The 6,009-nt window shown below is 42.5% G+C and overlaps 1 protein-coding gene across 1 annotated transcript in view; it reads right to left on the reverse strand.

The window, feature by feature from the left end:
- DOCK2 (dedicator of cytokinesis 2) overlaps window positions 1-6,009 on the reverse strand; it is a 439,395-nt gene that overhangs the window by 198,999 nt on the left and 234,387 nt on the right. The window lies entirely within an intron of this gene.

The raw sequence follows: 6,009 nt of genomic DNA on the forward strand, positions 1-6,009 counted from the left end.
TTAATTAAGCCCTTACCACCAAGATCCAGGAACTCCCTACCAATTAATGGATACTTGGGGTCCTGTGAAATGCAAGGGCCTCCAGAGGGCTATTCCTTTTAGCCAGGTATACTCCCTGGACCTATTTGTTCAGAGGTCATGATGAGCTTTGGGAGAGATGAAACATAAATATGCAATTTTGTTAACTTTTTATTTCCTAAACTTCCTAGGCCATCTAGGACAGAAGAGTTCCTACATTAGATTGATTATCCAGATTTTCAGTTTCACTCTTTATCTAAACAAAATGCAGTATCAAATCAATAAATGCATGAAAAAAGTGTCCAGTCTTATATTCCATAGTAAGGCTATGAGATGCACTTTCTCTTCTAGTTTATTGACAATGGTAAAAAAAAAAAAATCAACATAAACTGACCACCCAGTGCTAAAGATGCTCTGATGACAATGCCTTGCCTCCCTGTAATGGTGGGGTTGTGCATTAGTAGAACTTTTTGTAAGGAAAAGTGATAAAGTGGTAATATGAACAAATATTTTGACCTACTAATTCATCTTCTAGAAATTTATTCCAAGAAGTAGATAAGTGTTCCAAAGTCCACATTAAAAAATTATTTATGATGCTATTAATAATACAAAATATTTAGAAACAACCCAAATATCTACAAACAATACTACTTAATAAAATCATGGCACTGGACAGTGTAATCCTGGTATTCTACTTAAAAGCATGATACGACCCTAGAGCCAAAACATAGAACTTTCTCCAGGTTGCTCAGGGAAAAGTTTCTGTCCATTAACCTGTTCAGTCATATAATGCATGTGCAGGTACTACATAGTAAGACACCTAGATGAATGTGACAAAAAATGTTGTTCCCTAAAGATTTTTTCTGGGTGGTGACCAGGTGACATCTTTTCTTTCCTTTTTCTTTTCTTCTTTTGATTGTTTTTATATTATTTGAATTCTTACAATGGACATATAATTTTTATAAGTAGGAAACCACCTGTTTTTACAGATCAAAAGAAAACATCTAGAGGGTATACATATTTCCTGAAGAAATGGCAGAGTTAAAAGCAGAAAAAGGGTGACTTTCAGAAGAGAAATGTGGATGGAGTTTGAAACCTGCTTGTCAGACATGGCACAAAAAGATGATTCCTAATCCTAGAGAAGGCAGAGAAGACCCTAGACTGTGCTCCAGGGCCAGACCTTGGGTTCAAATGTTAGCTCTACTAGTTACCAAGTGAGCAACTTGGAACAAATTACTTAACCTTCTGCATCATGGTTTCTCCACTTATAAAATGGGAGACTGATAGCACCTGCCTCTAAGAGTGTCACAAGGATTAAGGAAAAGAGCAAAACCACCTATCACAATGCCTGACACTTAATCAACATCCACCAGACTTTAGTGCTGATGAAAACCAGCTCCAGACAATTGTAGCCTGCATGAGTTAACATTCCCAGAATGAAGTGCTAATGAACAGTTAAAGAGAAGGAGGGGGCAAGGAATTAGGAAAGGAAATCCATGAGAATAGACATACAAATATTTAAGCTCTTTCCTAAGAGGGCAAAGGGTATGAGCTTCACAGTTTCAGGCACCTGACCATCTCCAAATCTCCACTGTGCACTCTGCTAAATGGTGAACCTAGAGAAAGGGTCATTTTGAAGGTTAAACACCAAATGCTAATATAGCAGTTACTAACAGTAAATTTTCAATGCACATTTGCTACTACTAATAAAAATAATTATTACTGACTATGGGACCCACTAGTGAGCTCCCTGTCACTATAGTCTCCAAGTAGGTTTAATGACTTGATTAATTCTTGAGGAGGAAGATACAGAAAGGACTTCCTCATGGAATAAGGGGATATATTACTGGATCGTTCTAGACTTAAAAATCCTAAGCAAAATCTCCGAAACATAGAACTGATTTCCAAATGCAGTTGCTTAGAAAGATGTGCAAAGCAAGCAGAACCCTAGCACCAGCAAAGTCGCCTCCTCGGAGAGTTACCTGATGATACGGCTCTCAGAGGCCAGCTGCGATTTCTAGACAGAGAAGCCAAGTGGGAAGTGGTTCCTCCAACTCTGCTCAAGAATGGCTCTACCTGCTTTGGAAAATCTGCTGATGGTGGTTCATCCGCCACTTAGGCTTAGTTATGCTCTCTACTGAAAGCTATAGACCCTCTCCCCAGAAATATACACCTCCATATACTCTGGCATTAACAACCAAGAAGCCTGGCTGCGGATGATTATGGCAATAATAATAGCAATAATGGAAAGACACTGACTGCTCATTGCCTTCTGGGCTCTGGGCTGAGAGTATACACTGTCTTATCGACTTCTCACCAGACCTGTGAATCTGTACCATGAGAGTCATCTCCATTTTACAAATGAAAAAAAGAAAAACAAAACACCAAGTCCTTCAGCCAGTAAGGTACAGGGTTTGAACCCATTTCTAAGGCGCCCTCAGAATGTGAGGAACACCCAGTTATAGCAACTGAGGGCAACTTGGAAACTCATCAGCATCTGAGGTGCATCCTTGTCTCTTTCAGACCTACCACCCACTCCCGAACCCCTGCTGGGTTGGTCCTCAGAACCTTGCAAGGCAGCTGGGAGCAAAGAAATCCAAAGTAGATGTGGGCATTGTGTATCAGATTCCTGCTGAAAGCAGAAGACTGGGACCAGGGGTGGGTGTTTGCTGCGGTGGTTAAGATAGCACTTGGGGGGAATAAGAGAGGGAGGAGATGTACAGTTTGGGACATGCTCAATCGGACTTGCCCCAAATGGTAGAGTTAGAATGTGCCAGGGGATTCCAATTCAATCCCGTTAAGGTGGCATGTACCAATGCCATCTCACTAGTCCAAGTGATCAATTTCTGTTCATAATTGATCATAATGATAGGACTAAGAGTCAAAGGGATCGCATAAACACGACTAGTGTCTGCAAATACTAACTGATAGAATAAAAAAGGGAGAGAACAATCAAACATGGGAAGTGGCATACACAGCAGACTCGTAGAATGGCAGATGTCCTAAACAGCACTCTGGTCTCAGAATCAGCCCTTAAGGCATTCGGATCCGGCTGAAAAGCCCATGAGAGTATTTCAGGAATGGAAAGCCAAGACACTGTGGCAAAAAAAAAACAAAACAAAACAAAACAAAACCCTAAATGAAAGATCTCTGCGAGTGAGATCTCAGTGGAAAGAATAGGTCATCAAAGAAGGAGGTACCTTTCTCTGAAGGGAGGAGAGAACTTCCACTTTGACTATGACCTTGTCTAAATATGATCAGAATCGGCGAACTCAAAAGGCCTCCATAGCCTCGGCAACTCATGACAAGAGCCTAGGGTGATTACTGATGCCATAAACAAGAGTGTCAATTTGTTAAGTCAATAACAGGAGTCACTATGCACTGACTCCTCATGCAGGATCTCTATCCTTAATGTGCTGTACATTGTGATTTAATGCTATAACTAGTACTCAAACAGTATTTTACACTTTGTGTTTCTGTGTGGGTGCAAACTGTTGAAATCTTTACTTAATATATGCTAAACTGATCTTCTGTATATAAAGATAATTGAAAATGAATCTTGTTGTGAATGGAAAGGGAGAGGGAGCAGGAGAGGGGAGGGTTGTGGGTGGGAGGGAAGTTATGGGGGGAAAAAGCCGTTGTAATCCATAAGCTGTGCATTGGAAATTAATATTCATTAAATAAAAGTTAAAAAAAAAAGATAGTACTTGGGATGCCTCATCCCATATCAGAGTGCCTGGGTTCAAATCCTGGACCTGCTTCTGATTCTATCTTCCTGCCAAAGTGCAACCTACAAGAGCAGCAGGTAAGGGCTCAGTGGGTGGGTCCTTGTCATCCATGTAGGAGACCTGGATTGAATTCTGGGCTCTTTGGCTTTGGAATGGCACAGCCCCAACTGTTACAGGCATTTGGGGAGTGAGCCAGCAGATGAGAGTGTTCTTTCATATAAATAAATAAATGTTAAAAGACTGAGAGACCAGGCTTAGGGTGCACCCACTGAATGGTATCGCAAACGGCAGGGTGGAGGATGTGACTAACAATTCCCATTCTTTTTTGGCACAAAGGATCCTTACTACAGAAGCATGGCTTTGAGTCTGTATGATAAGGCTGGATCCTGCAGCCAAATACTCTCTCAAATACCTAGGGAATACTGTAACATTCTTATTTTCTTTTAAAACCCTTGTTCAAATGAAGTGGGCCAGGGCAGTTAGGATCCCCCTGACTTGTAGCAAACCCTTTGTTAAGCTTTGCCATTGCAAGACCACGGGGAAGTTCCCTTTATCTACTGGAGATCTTTAAACCTGTGCTCAAATCACTAATATCATCTGTCCATATACCAGGCACGTCTCAAGGGAACAGAGTCAAAACCTCATGGCTGAGAACATGAATTTTGGAAGTACAGACTCTTGGGTTCAAATTTCAGCTTCTCCATTGAGTATTTACACTCTTAGAGCTTCAGTTTCCTCATCAATCTAAGTGGGTTAATGAGACCTCATAGATTACTTGTAAAGACTAACGGAGATAACATGATACTAGAAAGGCTGTGGGGTGTAGGATTAAGAACACAGAGTTTTAGCTCAGGCCGATTGGGTGTAGATTTTGGCTGTTTACCAGGTATATGTCCTTAAGCAAGTTCCTCAACCTTTCTGGGCCTCAGCTTCTCCAACTGCAAAATGGGGACAATGATTATATCCTCTTTTGCAGAACTGTATAATGAGTGAAAATGTTACAGTAGGAAAGTGCTTAGAACAGCACCTGTCACATTAGTGAGTACTTGGTAAATGCGAGTTGCTATGATTAATACCTGTGAAGCCCGCAGCACGGTAAAAATAAGTGTTCAATAAATGACAGCTGTTGTTGCTACAAGGTATATGTTCCTCAGAGAAGACCATGCACATTAATCTCCCAAAAAGCAATAGAAAAATGAAGACATTAGGGGAAAATTGTGTCTCTAAGGAAGCATGTGGTCATCAAAGAGAATCCACTGGTCCTGGCGCCCTGGAAGGACACTCTTCCCCTCCCTGTGCCCAGGCTCTCCTTTGTTTCCAAAGGACCTGCCCTTTGTCCAGCCGCCCACTCTTTGAACAAAGGTTCACTGAGCACCTGCAGTGAGCTGGAAGAAGGGCTAGGACTACTCAAGCAGTGGAAGAGATCGTTCCAGCCCCTGAGCTCCTGCATAAGAGAAGGGAGCACATCAAACAAATGTGAACACAAACGACTGTTTCATGTTGGCTGCAATTTGTGTTGTAATGGATGAGATGAGAATGTACAATAGGACATCAGATGTGGTCTAGCACCAGGGATGTCTACAAGAGGAAAGTCATTCTAAAGCCTCCCCAAGGAAGTGACATTTAAGCTGGGACTTCACAGAGGAACAGGAGTTGGGTGGATGATGCCTGGGAGGGGAGGGGGAAAGGCTGCAGACAGACGCGTATTTTGTTCCAAGTTCCTGTACCCACAAGATGCTTGGCTCGCTAGGTGAGCTGGGACAGGCACTGTGGTCAACTTATTCCCAGGTCCTCCATTCAAAAATACTCAGAGAGGAGGCAGGAATTTGGAGAGAAACCTGGGTCTGCCAGAACCACATTCTCAAGGGCAACTGTTGTCTCTTTCCCTTTTAGGCACAACTTGCTTGCTTGTAAGGACTGCCTGGTCTCAAACCATGTGAATGTTGTGGCTCTGGGCTCAGCATCCCCCAAGCTGCAGGCATGCCTCACTTGGCCCACATGGGAACTTCAGCCAAGACACCACAACGGGACTCTGACTTCTGAATGCCCTCTGATGCCTCGCTCTTGTCCTGGTCACACCCAACTGGGCCTGTCAGGCTATTTAGGAAGATAAGTTCCTCTCACTGAAAGAGAGGGAAATAGCATGCAAGAAAACAATGGCCCCCAAAAAGGAAGCTCTGGCTGATATAGAATGGGGAGTTCCCTTAGGGGCACTAGGCATCATCAAAGAAGCAGATCCCTGGGTCATTTAGTTCTCCACCAA

Source organism: Lepus europaeus, chromosome 4, assembly GCF_033115175.1.
Source record: "Lepus europaeus isolate LE1 chromosome 4, mLepTim1.pri, whole genome shotgun sequence".
Lineage (NCBI taxonomy): Eukaryota > Metazoa > Chordata > Mammalia > Lagomorpha > Leporidae > Lepus > Lepus europaeus.